The following is a 14,151-nucleotide window of genomic DNA, read 5'->3' as shown; positions in this document are numbered from 1 at the left end:
ATGCGGGGACAGTGAGAGATGATGTCATCTCTCTGCTCCCCTGCCCGCCGGCTCGCTGATTGGCCAGCCGCCCACTCACTAGCCTGCTCTCCTAGCCTGCTCTCACCCGTCCACACACTGAGCCATACGCCGCCCACAAACCGAGCCGCCCGGTCCTCCGCGGAGCCACCCGCTCCCTCATTCGCCCGCTCTCTCATCTGCTCTGGGAGCCGCTCACTCTCTCATCCACCCGCGGAGCCAGCCGCCTGCTCTCTCACCTGCCCGGCCCGCAACAAATTTCTCGGGGATGGCAATTGCCCCGTTGCACCCCCTGGATCCGCCCCTGATAAGAGGGCAACAGAGAAACACAGATTCGTGTCTGTAGGGGTCCTACAAAATGTGCCAGTGGGCTGTATGTAGGAGCAGGGGTCACAGGTTGGTGCACCATGGGTTTAAACAGTTGACACTGGATGCATAGTACAGGCCATTCATTTGAACAGGCTGCCCTATGCATGACAAATGTGCCAGGGATACTCCTGCACCTTTTTTGGGGGTAGAGTTTGACACGTGTTTTAGCATGTTTGCCACACATTTTGCTGCACACTAAAATGCACATCAGCTGTCCGTGTTCAGGGTGCCATTAAAAATGAATGGCGTCGCTACTGTATTCTATTTGCATGCAGAAACTTGCAGCGCAGATGTAAACGGCGCCAGAGTCTGAATTCACACTGACTTGCAGTGAAATGCAGGGTAAAATGGATGTACATTTTCATCCATAGTATGGCTCCATTCACACCTCAGCGTTTTGTAGCTTGAAGCTCAGAGAAAATCATTTATTCTCTATGGAGATGGTTTACATCTTCACTCGAAGTCGCCTGAAGCCTGACGCTCAATAAAGTTCTGGAGCTTTTTTTGTAGCTCGAATCGGGCAGATTTGAATGTTTTTGGTGCGTTTTTATTCCCATAGAAATTAATGGAAAAGCGCCATTCGCACGTATTTGTGCATTTTGTCGTATGTTTTTGGGCGATTTTCTGCTCAAATTGAAACATTTTAAAAATTAAAATAGCAATAATATATGAATAAATAAATGTAAAATAAATACACACATAACTAAAAATCATCATAAATAAATAACATAAATTGAGAATATGTAATAATACATAAATTAATAATAATTAACCCCTAACCTTAAAGTGGTTGTAAAGCCACTGTCGCTCTCTTCATTGGACAAGTTGAAAGAAGCCGGAGGCATTGGCTCCCGTTGCTGTCAATCAAAAGCTGTGACACGGGAGCGGAGAAGTGTTAATTTTGTGGACTGAAACGACTAAAACATTTTAGTCGACTAAATGAATACTAATTGAGTCGACTAAAATATGACTAAAACTAAAACAATTGAGATGACTAAAATACGACTAAAACTAAAATGGCATTTTAGTCAAAAGACTAAAACTAAATTGAAATTTGACTTCAAAATTAACACTGGTCTATAGTGCATGTTCATACCTTAATACCTTAAATAATATTTGAGATTTTTCACTCCAGCAGTATATAATGAGTTTGGAAATTGTAGAGAAATGTTAACTAATGCATTACAATTTAACCACTTCAGCCCCGGAAGGATTTACCCCCTTCCTGACCAGAGCACTTTTTACAATTTGGCACTGCGTCGCTTTAACTGCTAATTGCGCAGTCATGCAATGCTGTACCCAAACGAAATTTGCGTCCTTTTCTTCTCACAAATAGAGCTTTCTTTTGATGGTATTTGATCACCTCTGCCATTTTTATTTTTTGCGCTATAAACGGAAAAAGACCGAACATTTTGAAAAATAATGATATTTTCTACTTTTTGTTATAAAAAAAATCCAATAAACTCAATTTTAGTCATACATTTAGGCCAAAATGTATTTGGCCACATGTCTTTGGTAAAAAAAAATGTCAATAAGCGTATATTTATTGGCTTGTGCAAAAGTTATAGCGTCTACAAACTAGGGTACATTTTCTGGAATTTACACAGCTTTTAGTTTATGACTGCCTATGTCATTTCTTGAGGTGCTAAAATGGCAGGGCAGTACAAAACCCCCCCAAATGACCCCATTTTGAAAAGTAGACACCCCAAGGAAATTGCTGAGAGGCATGTTGAACCCATTGAATATTTATTTTTTTTGTCCCAAGTGATTGAATAATGACAAAAAAAAAAAAAAAATTTACAAAAAGTTGTCACTAAATGATATATTGCTCACACAGGCCATGGGAATATGTGGAATTGCACCCCAAAATACATTCAGCTGCTTCTTCTGAGTACGGGGATACCACATGTGTGGGACTTTTTGGGAGCCTAGCCGCGTACGGGGCCCCGAAAACCAAGCACCGCTTTCAGGATTTCTAAGGGCATACATTTTTGATTTCACTCCTCACTACCTATCACAGTTATGAAGGCCATAAAATGACAAGATGGCACAAAACCCCCCCAAATGACCCCATTTTGGAAAGTAGGCACCCAAAGCTATTTGCTGAGAGGCATGTTGAGTCCATAGAATATTTTATTTTTTGACACAAGTTGCGGGAATGTGACAATTTTTTTTTTTTTTTGCACAAAGTTGTCACTAAATGATATATTGCTCACACAGGCCATGGGCATATGTGGAATTGCACCCCAAAATACATTTAGCTGCTTCTCCTGAGTATGGGGATACCACATGTGTGGGACTTTTTGGGAGCCTAGCCGCGTACGGGGCCCCGAAAACCAAGCACTGCCTTCAGGATTTCTAAGGGCATACATTTTTGATTTCACGCCTCACTAGCTATCACAGTTTTAAAGGCCATAAAATGCCAAGATGGCACAAACCCCCCCCAAATGACCCCATTTTGGAAAGTAGACACCCCAAGCTATTTGCTGAGAGGCATGTTGAGTCCATGGAATATTTTATATTTTGACACAAGTTGCGGGAAAGTGACAATTTTTTTATTTTTATTTTTTTTTGCACAAAGTTGTCACTAAATGATATATTGCTCAAACATGCCATGGACATATGTGGAATTACACCCCAAAATACATTCTGCTGCTTCTCCTGAGTACGGGGATACCACATGTGTGGGACTTTTTGGGAGCCTAGCCGCGTACGGGGCCCCGAAAACCAAGCACCACCTTCAGGATTTCTAAGGGCATAAATTTTTGATTTCACTCCTCACTACCTATCACAGTTTTGAAGGCCATAAAATGCCAAGATGGCACAAACCCCCCCCAAATGACCCCATTTTGGAAAGTAGACACCCCAAGCTATTTGCTGAGAGGCATGTTGAGTCCATGGAATATTTTATTTTTTGACACAAGTTGCGGGAAAGTGACAATTTTTTTTTTTTTTTTGCACAAAGTTGTCACTAAATGATATATTGCTCACACAGGCCATTGGCATATGTAGAATTGCACCCCAAAATACATTCTGCTGATTCTCCTGAGTACGAGGATACCACATGTGTGGGACTTTTTGGGAGCCTAGCCGCGTACGAGGCCCCGAAAACCCAGCACCGCCTTCAGGATTTCTAAGGGTGTAAAGTTGTGATTTCACTCCTCACTACCTATCACATTTTTGAAGGCCATAAAATGCCCAGATGGCACAACCCCCCCCAAATGACCCCATTTTGGAAAGTAGACACCCCAAGCTATTTGCGAGGCATGGTGAGTATTTTGCAGCTCCCATTTGTTTTTGAAAATGAAGAAAGACAAGAAAAACGTATTTTTTTTTTCTTTTTTCAATTTTCAAAAGTTTGTGACAAAAAGTGAGGTCTGCAAAATACTCACTATACCTCTCAGAAAATAGCTTTGGGTGTCTATTTTCCAAAATGGGGTCATTTGGGGGGGTTTGTGCCATCTGTGCATTCCATGGCCTCCGAAACTGTGATAGGCAGTGAAGAGTGAAATCAAAAATTTACGCCCTTAGAAAGCCTGAAGGCGGTGCTTGGTTTTCGGGGTCCCGTACGTGGCTAGGCTCCCAAAAAGTCTCACACATGTGGTATCCCCGTACTCAGGAGAAGCAACAGAATGTATTTTGGGGTGTAATTTCACATATTCCCATGGCATGTTTGAGCAATATATCATTTAGTGACCACGCTTCGGCATATATGCTGAAGTATGTAACTGTGGTGGTGAAATCACCTCCGACAGCGCTGGAGTCACGGCTTTATGTATCGTGGGAGCAAACGCTGTTGCTGTCAAGATAAATAAATCCGCTCTGCAGCTGAATGGCGTACCTGAAAACAAAAAAGTGGTAAACAATAAAAAAACAAAGTATAAAAAAATTGCATACCTGTAAAGCAAACATGATAAAAACATAACAATAAAACATTGCAGTATAGAATGCAGAACAATAGAGAGAGAATAGAGAGAGAACAATAAAACAACAACTATTTTTGTTTTTTTTATTTTATATATTTTTTGTGTTTTTTTCTTTTTTTTTACTTTTTTTTGTTTTTTTTACACTTTTTTTTGTAACTTTAACTTTTTTAACTGGTACCAGGTTTGGGTCTCTCAAAATGCGACAGCATCTTGGGAGACCCTGTGAAAGTGTGTCCTAGTCTGTGCAGTGCTGTACCCTACGCTAATACTCCACTAATGTATGGTAGCGTTCAAAACATTCACCAATGCAAAGACCAGGATTGCCAGGACAGAGGGGACAATAATACCGGGTGTCACGCCTAAATCCGCGCTTGCTGCAGACACGACATCTTTTTTGGGGGGTTCGTTGGGTAGGGGTACTCGGGAGGGCATAAAGAAAATGCCTCTCATGCAGCCGGCTTACTGCATTTGGTTGGGGAAGGTGAGGTGGAACACCGTCTGGAAACAGAAGGGCTCTGACGATCTCTTCCTGGAATTTAAGGAAGGATCCAGTCTGTCCTGAAGCTCTGTATAGCACATGAGCGTTCAGCAAAGCCAATTGAAATAAATAAACAGACACTTTTTTGTACCAGCGTCTGGCCTTACGGGCAATTAGGTACGGCGCCAACAACTGGTCGTTGAGGTCCACCCCTCCCATATTAAGGTTATATTCGTGGACACAGAGGGGTTTCTCCACAACACCAGTCGCCGTAGGAATTTGGACCGTCGTGTCTGCATGAAGGGAGGTAAGACAAAAACATTCTTATTGTCCCTCCACTTCATAGCGAGCAAGTTATTACACTGCAAGCAGGCATTCTCCCCCAGCCTAAGACGGGAATCTACAAGCCGCTGGGGAAAGCCCCGGCGATTAGGTCGCACGGTGCCACATGCTCCAATCTGATGATCAAAAAGGTGGCTAAAAAGTGGCACGCTCGTGTAATAATTGTCCACGTACAAGTGGTACCCCTTTCCGAATAAGGGTGACACCAAGTCCCACACTATCTTCCCAGCGCTTCCTATGTAGTCAGGGCAGTTTGTCGGCTCTACGTGACTATCTTCGCCCTCGTAAACCATAAAACTACATGTATAGCCTGTGGCCCTGTCACAGAGCTTATACATCTTGACCCCGTATCTGGCATGCTTGCTGGGAAGGTACTGTTTGAATGACAAGCGGCCAGAAAACTTAACCAGGGACTCATCAACGCAGACAACTTGATGGGGAGTAAACAAGTCTGCAAAACGTTGGTTGAAGTGGTTTACAAGGGGCCGAATTTTGTAGAGCCGATCGTATCCAGGGTCTCCACGAGGACGACAGAGTTCATTGTCGTTGAAGTGCATGAACCGCAAAATCTGCTCGTATTGTGCCCTGGCCGTGGAAGCAGAGAACAAGGGCGAATGGTAAATTGGGTCAGTGGACCAATATGACCGCAACTCACTCTTTTTATTCAAGCCCATGAGAAGGGAAAGGCCCAGAAAGATCTTAAATTCGGAAACTGTTTCCAATCTCTGGCAAGGGAGGACTGGGGATTAGTGGTGATGTGTTGATCAGCGTATAAATTGCTTTGGTCCACAATAGATCTATAGAGATCTTCAGTGAAAAACAGCGAATAAAAATCCAGTGGCATAAAGTCAACTGTTTCCACCTGAATTCCAGGTTAGCCAGTGAAAGGGGGAAGTACGGGTGCTGCAGAAGTGGTGGGTACCCAATTCGGATTGGCGAATGCAGCAGGAAGGGCACTATGGGCACGACGGGCCTGTGTTCGTCTTCTTGGTGGCAGCGGGACACTACTTGTGCTTGCCACCTCGCCAGCTTGAACTGCACTTATGGGACTCGCCACGTCACCAAGTGTTACTGCAGTGCTGGATGTACGACCAGGGTGTACTAGGCCGCTGGTGCTTGCCAGTTCACCAGAAGGAATAGCGGCACTAGTACTTCTCTGCTCCATACGAGAGCCCTGCGGTTCTTGCACTTCAAGGACAGAAGAAGTTCGGGGTCTGGTACACCTGACCTTAGCAGGGACCACAACTCCGTCGTCAGAGCTATCTGTCATGGAGCCGCTGTCCTCTACAGGATCGTATTCTGAGCCTGAATCTGACAGATGAGTGACTTCCTCTTCACTATCTGTCATGCTCAGAAACGTGTAGGCCTCTTCACTAGTGTACCTTCGATTTGCCATTTTGGGCTCTAAATTTAGGGGTACACTAGTGAGACTCACAGGCAAAAAAGCTCCTGACTGTTAGCGACTGATTCAAAATGCTACCAAAAAACTGTTAGCGATCGCAGGGATCAGGCCTGACTCTGCGAACGCTGCAGTTATGTGTGCTTAGTGTTTTGTAAGTGACAGTTATCGATCGATACTGCACTTGGGTGGGCTGGGCTGGGCTGGGCTGAGGAGCAAAACGCAGGTGCTAGCAGGTATCTGGGCTGATCCCGCTAACACTGCGTTTCAGGGAACCCTAAACTGCTGGGGAGTATAGATCTGATCGGATCAGATATCGATCCGCTCAGATACTATAGCACTAAGGGAGGTGTATGCTGCGTGCGTGGGTTTTAGCGGTACTGGCGCTAACCTGACGCTGCCTGGGGCGACGCAGACCTTATCTGACCCTAAAAACGTAACTTATATAGCAATTAGGGGGTTAAACCTTTATAAGGTAATAAACGGCGGGTGCCCTAAAACTGTGATAAACTATAATAAACTATAAAAAAATAAACTAACTAACCAGCGTCACCCGTAACAGTTATACGGTGATCGCTGGTGAAAGGGTTAACTAGGGGGCAATCAGGGGGTTAAAACCTTTAGCAGGTAGTATATGGGGGTCCCTGTCGCTCTAAAACACTGACAGCGAACCTATATACTTACCTCCCTAACTAGCGTCACCTGTGTCACTAATACAGCGATCAGAAAAACGATCGCTTAGCGACACTGGTGACGGGGGTGATCACGGGGTTAACCTTTATTAGGGGGGTTAAGGGGGTACCCTGGACCTAAAGGGGGGTTCCCCAGACCTAAAGGGGGCTAACCTAACTGCCCTAACACTTACTGTATAACTGTCACAAACTGACAAGAATGCAAAAAAAAAAAAAAACTGCTATTGGTGTCAGTGTGACAGGGGGTACAGAGGGGTGATCGGGGGGTGAAGGGGGGTGACAAGTGTGCCTGGCATGTTCTACTGGAAGTGTAGTGTTGGTGCAACTTACTTGTATGTCTTCTCTCCTCGGCGCCGGATCGAAAAGACCGGCTCGAGGAGAGATGACATCACTTCCTCTCCCTCTGTTTAAATTACAGAGGGAGAGGAAGCATTTGATTCGCTGGGAGCGATCGGGAGGGGGCGGCCATCAATGGATGGCCTCCCCCTGACCTCTCATCGCCCGCGAACAAGACCTGACCGCCTATGGCACCGGGGGGGGGGGGGGGGTCCATCACGTATCAGGTACGTGATTTTGCCTGCCCGTGCCATTCTGCTCACGTATATAGGCGTGAGGCGGTCGGCAAGTGGTTAATTACACCCATTAGATTTTAGATGACTAAAATGAGTTTTAGTCGACTAAAATGTACTGGAGATTTAGTCGACTAAATACGACTAAAACAATTGCAGAAGACTAAAATGGGACTAAAACTAAAATGCCATTTTAGTCCTAAGACTAAAACTAAATCGAAATTTGCTGCCAAAATTAACACTGGAGCAGGGGGCGGGGCTAAGCCCCATGTCTGTGTTAATAGATGCAGCAGCGGGACCCGCACAGGTACCCATAGGGACACCCAGTGAAAAGGAGGAGTCAGTAGCGCTGGTGGGGGACCCCAGAAGAGGAGGATCTAGGCTGCTCTGTGCAAAACCATTGCACAGAGCAGTTAAATATAGACAAATATAGAATACCCTAGCCAAACCAAGGAGTCAATTACCCCCCCCCCCGTGTATGTCAAACTATATACATAAAACCAGGGCTTTTTTTTCAGGGGGAACTCAGTTCCACCACCTCTGGCTCAGACCCTTGGGAGGGGGGGGGGCTGCTCACCACAATCACTTGTAAACACAGAAATCCGGTTTCTGTGTATACAAGTGACAGCTCTGCAGTCTGTGTGTAACCCCTCAATGCACTCTGTATGTAATGCAATCCTGGTATTTAATGCCCCTTTAAGACTCTCCTACTGTTTGTGAAATTTGACTGACCACGCCCACTATTTGATGTGATTTGGAGGGTGTGTGTGGGTGGAGGAGTTTTGGGGGGTCGTGGTTGAGTTCCAGCACCTATTGTTTGAGAAAAAAAGCCCTGCATAAAACCATGGGCAATTGCAGATGGAGTGTACTACCCAAAACACCCCATCGTTGACAACCGTGTGCAGTACTTTTACCCTAACCTCAGTTTAAGGCTTATAATAAACACTTTTAGCATGCGGCAGCTCCTCACCCCCCCTATACCTCTCATTGATCCACTTCCCCCTCCAGCGTATCTTTCGAGTCCACCCACCGAAACCTCACCTTTCTAAACTTATTGATGGAGCCCCTCATATGTCATACAATACAAAAGAGTGTCAACATTTATTAACTTCCTCCACATCCCTAACGTCTTTTTTTCTGTATATGTCCACCTCCTTGGGATGAGCTTCCATACCCCAAAATAGAGAATCCTAAGGAATAGTTTGGTATACACATCCAACTCGTCTTGTTAAAAATTACCCAAAAGGCAGCGCAAGGGTGAACATATATTAGGAAGGTCAAAATTGTCAGCTATATATTCAGTCACCATAGACCATAAAGGCCTAATCTTGGTACACCAAACCATCTGAAGAAAAGTCCCTTCAGCCCTCAGGCATTTGTGACAAGTTGTAGAGTCTCTCTTACGCATACGGAATAATCTAACCGGCATATAGTACATCTGATGGAGGTACCTAAGCTGAATCATCCTATCCGTCGAAGATATGACCGTAGTAAGATAAGTGTCAAGGACCCCCCAGCCACAGCTCATCCGACAACTCTGGTGCAAGGGCTATCCATCTAGATCTCGCCCTACCTATCAACCCAGGATCCCCAGGGCCCACCGCCTGATAATACCAAGAAATTCTTAGTTGGATCAGGGTCCAAAAGAGTAGTTATCAAAGAGGTATTTTAAACCTGCGCCTCCCCGCCACCAAACTGCGCTACAGCCGCATAATGTATTTGAGCATAACTGAAGCGCCAGGTCCTGGGTACTCCAAACTGGTCCCTCAGCTGATCAAAAGTGCCTAGCTTAACTTCCTGATAGATATGATGTAGGTACTTTATCCCAAATTGGGCCCACGCATAGTCATCCTCCAATTTATGGAACTCCATCAGAGACTTATTACATCATAGAGGACTATTAGGAGAGAGCCTTAAAGGCGCATACGGAATAATCTAACCGGCGTATAGTACATCTGATGGAGGTACCTAAGCTGAATCATCCTATCCGTCGAAGATATGACCGTAGTAAGATAAGTGTCAAGGACCCCCCAGCCACAGCTCATCCGACAACTCTGGTGCAAGGGCTATCCATCTAGATCTCGCCCTACCTATCAACCCAGGATCCCCAGGGCCCACCGCCTGATAATACCAAGAAATTCTTAGTTGGATCAGGGTCCAAAAGAGTAGTTATCAAAGAGGTATTTTAAACCTGCGCCTCCCCGCCACCAAACTGCGCTACAGCCGCATGATGTATTTGAGCATAACTGAAGCGCCAGGTCCTGGGTACTCCAAACTGGTCCCTCAGCTGATCAAAAGTGCCTAGCTTAACTTCCTGATAGATATGATGTAGGTACTTTATCCCAAATTGGGCCCACGCATAGTCATCCTCCAATTTATGGAACTCCATCAGAGACTTATTACATCATAGAGGACTATTAGGAGAGAGCCTTAAAGGCGCATACGGAATAATCTAACCGGCGTATAGTACATCTGATGGAGGTACCTAAGCTGAATCATCCTATCCGTCGAAGATATGACCGTAGTAAGATAAGTGTCAAGGACCCCCCAGCCACAGCTCATCCGACAACTCTGGTGCAAGGGCTATCCATCTAGATCTCGCCCTACCTATCAACCCAGGATCCCCTATGATGTAGGTACTTTATCCCAAATTGGGCCCACACATAGTCATCCTCCAATTTATGGAACTCCATCAGAGACTTATTACATCATAGAGCGCCTTAAAGGCGCATCTCCCGCCTGCTGAGAACAAATGTGAAAAATCCTACCAGGAAGAGCCCACCCTCCTACCTGGGACACCCCTCCTATAAACTATATTTAAAAGGGTCTCCTGAGAAGTGGCCACCGCAGCTTCCAGCAACGTAGTCGCATTTGGAGTCTGGGGAAAGAACGGCCAGTGTAAGCAGGACAAGCGAGAGGCAAAATAATAGGAACGTAAATCTAAGCCCCCCATATTAATGGGAAGTTTCAGCACAGCTATAGAAACCAGAGGAGAACGAGAACCCCACAAAAAACTCACCACAATATAGTCTATGCCCCGGAAAACTCGCTTTGGCACAAAAACAGGAGAATTTGAAAGAATGTACAAAAATTTAGGAAGAAAAATGATCATAAATAGATTTATTCGACCCATCACTGTAAGTGGTAGAGTCTGCCATTTTTGTACCTTCTCGCGAAAGGTCCCTATGATCGGTGTCAAGTAACCCTAACCTAATCTGTTCGCACCTAGGCGTTTTTGGGCGTTTTTCTGCTGTAAATCTCAGCTCTAAAACCGCCCAACAAGACAAATCCCATTCATTTCAATGGCCCCTGTTCACATCTGAGCATTTTGTCATCTGAAGCAAGCTCAAAAAAGTACAGGAGCTTCTTTTTTTGGCAGATTAGAGATTCTGCTTTTTACATTGGTGACTCTTTGACCTGTACAAAAACACGGCGAAAAAAGTGCGACTTTCTGCCTGAAAACAAAACATCTAGCTGTGAGCAGAGCCTCAGGCTGCATTCACACCTGAGCGTTTTCAGCTTGTAAAACGCCCAACAAGCAAAATCCCATTAGTTTCAATGGCTCCTGTTCACATCTGAGTGTTCTGTCGCCTGAACCTCAAAAAAATACATGAGCTTCTTTTTAGGCAGATTGTGGGCGTTTTTCTGCTTTTTACATTGGTGACCTTTTGACCTGTAAAAAAAAAAAACGCTGTAAAAACGTGTGACTTTCTGCCTGAAAACAAAACACTCAGGTGTGAATGCAACCTAACTCTAACCCCTTACCCTAACGAAAAAAAAATAATTAAAAAATATATAGTAATACTAAAAAAGAGCTAATGGAAGCACTAAATAAGCTGAAATACCTAGCAACAAAGGATGCAAGAGATGATAGTTTTCTCTATTGGCTAAAAAAAAAAAAAAAAAAAAAAAAAAAGCCAAAGCTCAAAAAAGCTGTATAAAAACGTGTCAAAATCGCAGATAAAATGCTCAAAAATATGACACAAAAACGCTCGAAGACGCAGATGTGAATGCAACCGTGTGTTTTTTCTATGTGCGCCACCAGCTTATTCAAAATAAACAGGCTGCTTTAACATAGCTCCTTCCAGTAAGCAACTATGGTGTGTATAGGCACTTAGACAATTGTTATCGAATATACTATACATTAGGGCGGGTTCACTTTCTTATGTGAAAGAGAGGCTGCTAACGTAAGTAAGCCAAGTATCTATGTCTATGCTAGTAGCTAGTCTATCCAGCCCCTTCAAGTGTGCTAAACTCCAGTGTCTACCTCTGTCTTACGCCCGTTCTACGCCAATCTTACGCCTGCTCTACGCAAACAAAGCGTCCAATCTTCCATGTCTTCACCTTTCCTACGCCTGCTTTACGCTCGTCTCACGCCCACCCTACGCTTGTCCTACGTCCGCCCTACGCCTTCTCTATGCTTCTTCTACGCCCGCCCTACGTATTCTCTACGCCTATTCTACTCTCATCCCACGCCCGCCCTACGCCTTCTCTACGCTCGCCCTGCGCTCGTCCTACGCCCGCCCTACGCCTTCTCTACGCTCTCCCTGCGCTCGTCCTACGCCCGCCCTACGCCAGTTCCCGTATCTTTTTTACAACGTAGATCTTGCTGAAACGCAGTATGCGTTCCAAAACACGGAAGTGTAGTGGACGTTGTGGTGGATGTCATCAATTGGCGCCAGCGGCTGCTTTTGTATCGTAACAGATTGTAAGGAGAGCAAGGGAACGGAGGTTGTTGTTTTACATGGTGAGTATTAAAAGTGCTGGAGATGGAAGCCTCACCATTGTACAATGACAGAGGCAGGCGGGGGTGGGAAAGGCACGCTGGGACTTGTAGTGGAGAGGAGACACAAAAGGGCCAATAAATAAAATGACGTGCATTTCTAGACATGGAGGATTGTTGTTCAGTAAGAATAATATGTGTTTGCTGACCAAAATTAACTCAAGCATTTAAAGTGAAACTCACATTTTGATGTGAGAAAAAAATAAATCCCCACCAGATGAAATGTATACATATTAGTACCCCATTAACACCTATGTGACAGTATATGGCAGTCTATTCTCATGGGCTGCCTTATGCATGAAAAATGCGACAAAGTAGCTCCTGCGTTTTTTATTGGTACTGAGACTTGTGCATTTTTGTAATGTGTGACAAGTAATACTTCATATTCCCATCGCACACATTTCTGGATGACCCCTCGAATTTGGGTGCTGCAGCAACAACCAGCTGGATAATGGTTCAAGTCACAGTGAAGATATTTGCCAGCAAACCATGGAACGACATAAATAGCGTCCAAACGGGTCATTTATTGCATGATCACAACACAAGGAGAATGCAACGTTTCGGAATCATGCAGGACCCCTTCATCACATGCCTGACGAAGGGGTCCTGCGTGACTTTGAAACGTTGCACTCTCCTTGTGTTGTGATCTTGCAATAAATGACCCGTTTGGACGCTATTTATGTCGTTCCATGGTGTGCTGGCAAATATCTTCACTATAATTTTGGTGTGACGAAACGCGTCTGCTAGCTGCACTTGGGGTGTCAGTAAAGTGGAATTAAAGCCATTGATTTAACGGTTTTAAAAAAAACAGTTAACCACTTCAGCCCCCGAAGGATTTACCCCCTTCCTGACCAGGCCCTTTGTTTGCGATACGGCACTGCAATTGTGCGGTCGTGCGACATGTACCCAAACAAAATTGACGTCCTTTTTTTCCCTCCAAATAGAGCTTTTTTTTTGGTGGTATTTGATCACCTCTGCGGTTTTTATTTTTTTTTTTGCTATAAACAAAAAAAAGAGTGACAATATTGAAATAACAATATTTTTTACTTTTTGCAATAATAAATATCCCAAAAAAATATATAAAAAAAAATTCTTCCTCAGGTTAAACCAATATGTATTCTACATATTTTTGGTAAAAAAAATCGCAATAAGTTATCGCGTCTACAAAATAGGGGATAGATTTATGGCATTTTTATTATTATTTTTTTTATTAGTAATGGTGGTGATCTGCGATTTTTATCATGACTGTGACATTGCGGCAGACAGATCGGACACTTTTGACACTATTTTGGGACCACTGACATTTATACAGCGATCAGTGCTATAAAAATGCACTGATTACTGTGTAAATGTCACTGGCAGGGAAGGGGTTAAACACTAGGGGGCGATCAAGGGGTTAAGTGTGTTCCTTCAGCGTGTTCTAACTGTAGGGGGGATGGGCTCACTAGAACCATGACAGAGATCACTGGGAGCAGTAGATCCCTGTCATGTTGCTAGGCAGAATAGGGAAATGCCTTGTTTACATAGGCATCTCCCCGTTCTGCCTCTCCCTGCCACGATCACGGGCCACCGGCA

At 44.5% G+C, this 14,151-nt stretch overlaps 1 protein-coding gene across 2 annotated transcripts in view; it reads left to right on the top strand.

The window, feature by feature from the left end:
- The first annotated feature begins 12,402 nt into the window (after nt 1-12,402).
- Nucleotides 12,403-14,151, top strand: part of DHX16 (DEAH-box helicase 16) — an 83,181-nt gene continuing 81,432 nt past the window's right edge. For both annotated transcript variants that reach the window (XM_073598894.1, XM_073598893.1), the window contains exon 1: nt 12,403-12,540. The gene's annotated coding sequence lies outside the window, so the exon portion shown is untranslated. The remainder of the gene's footprint in view (nt 12,541-14,151) is intronic.

The sequence above is a fragment of the Aquarana catesbeiana genome, linkage group LG09, assembly GCF_042186555.1.
Source record: "Aquarana catesbeiana isolate 2022-GZ linkage group LG09, ASM4218655v1, whole genome shotgun sequence".
In the NCBI taxonomy this organism is placed as follows: Eukaryota; Metazoa; Chordata; class Amphibia; order Anura; family Ranidae; genus Aquarana; species Aquarana catesbeiana.
This window is presented reverse-complemented; position numbering and strand designations above follow the sequence as displayed.